Source organism: Schistocerca piceifrons, chromosome 8, assembly GCF_021461385.2.
Source record: "Schistocerca piceifrons isolate TAMUIC-IGC-003096 chromosome 8, iqSchPice1.1, whole genome shotgun sequence".
Lineage (NCBI taxonomy): Eukaryota > Metazoa > Arthropoda > Insecta > Orthoptera > Acrididae > Schistocerca > Schistocerca piceifrons.
The window spans coordinates 440106534-440108397 of record NC_060145.1 but is presented as its reverse complement, the minus strand read 5'-3'; the positions used below and the strand labels follow the sequence as shown (position 1 = coordinate 440108397).

Genomic DNA, 1864 nt, shown 5'->3' with positions numbered 1-1864 from the left:
GGCCCATAAAAAAAATAAAAAAATAAAAAAATGAAAAATAAAAAAGTGTAGTATCTGTTCCTATCAGCTTAATGCTGGCAAGGTCGGATACAAAACACACAGATATGCGATGTACTTTCTTTAGTCACTGGACTCCTAATGCCCGATTATGACGAAGCCGCAGCGGCGGCTCCGGAACGTGGCCAGTCTTGCTGTGAGGGCAGCAACTGCTGGTGCTACTGCCGGACTCGCCCCGCATTGAATACTTCTCCCTCGTTTTCTCCCGATTTTGACTGAGGGATGCGAGATGTTCAGGCCCCATCTGCTGCTTGCTCGGTCGAGGAGGCAGGTTTTGAGCGTGGCAGATGCAGACCGGACTCGTGTGTGTCCAGCCTTTGCTGTTGACACCGGCGGCAGAGTGTTAGTGGCATATGAGCCTTCCCATATGAGCCTTCACTCTGCTCGCTTTCCTTTCTTTTTCCCCGGCCAGCTACGTCTGGGTTTCCACCGGGGTTGAACTCAAGCTTATGACACTCTCCATCTTGGCCAGAACAATTCTCTGGGTCACACCAAGATCTTATATTCCTGAGATAATTCTTAGTTACGTCCGCCCGAAGTGTGACGCTCCGGTGAACGGCAGGCGCCGTTGAGCAACACCTTCGCGGCTGCTTCCAATCCCTACCGAATGTGAACCTTTCCTAAGTTCCTTTCCAAGTATTACCTCAATGACTAAAAAATCTGTTCTTATCAGCTTAATATCTGATACGTCCTGCATCGCAGGACCAGAATATTAAACTCATTTTTGGCTCATGACGGAGTGCTAGGGGCTTGCTCCACCTCTGTCGCGGGTTGGCCCGGCATTGCAGTACCGCCGGGATCGGCCCACCTAAAGTTAATTAAAACACAGCCTGAAATGGGTTAGTATTCTGCAGTGATCAGATACTCCGCCGGTAGCAAAACTTGTCGTAGTTGTCGAAGTGCCCTATAGGTGGCTGCATACTCACCACGATTACTTTTAATTATATATATATATATATATATATATATATATATATATATATATATTTTTATTTTTTGCGGTTAGCCGGACCGCTCTTGCAGCCGCATTACACTAGGCTCGTAATTTATGGGGGCACAGAACAGTGCCTTCGGATGCCTCGTTGGCGTCTCCTATGGAAAAAAAATGGAAAATTGTTAAAACATCCGAAGACAGCCGACACCACATACAGCGATAAACGGACCAGACGGATTAGTATTTGACGCACTACAAAAAGCTGAATTATTTGCCGACGAGTACAATACCCAAATGTCGCTACCACACAATTAACAGGAAAACCTACACAATACAGACAACGAAGAAGACAGAATTAGACACGTTCTAGAACAGTTCCGATACACACCGTCAACAGAAAGACCTCTCCTTACCACACCAGCAGAAGTAAAGGAGATAATAGCGAAAACAAAAAATACAGCACCAGGCACCGATCAAATATTCAACATCCACTTAAAAAATCTACCACGTAAAGCAATAGTACTCCTAACAAGGATAATTAACAGCTGTTTACTACTCGAATATTTTCCAGATAATTGGAAAACTGCAAAAATTGTACCAATCCCAAAACCGGGCAAAAACCCTGCAGAAGCTGCAAATCACAGACCAATCAGTTTACTTCCGATACTCGGCAAAGTTCTCGAAAGAATTATCTTAAAACGCCTACAGCTATGCCTCGTCGAACATAATATCATGCGCCCAGAACAATTCGGTTTTACCTCAAAATTATCACCAGAGCTACAACTAATCCGCATTACAGAACACATCCAGCATAATTTTAACCTTAGTAAATCTACTACAGCCGTATTTTTTGACATTTCAAAAATATACGAC

The 1864-nt window shown here is 44.2% G+C and overlaps 1 non-coding gene across 1 annotated transcript; it reads left to right on the top strand.

Annotated features, from left to right (window-relative positions):
* The first annotated feature begins 682 nt into the window (after window positions 1–682).
* Window positions 683–870, top strand: LOC124712782. The gene has a single exon (XR_007005606.1). It is a non-coding gene; the product is annotated as a U2 spliceosomal RNA (small nuclear RNA).
* The last annotated feature ends 994 nt before the right edge of the window (window positions 871–1864 follow it).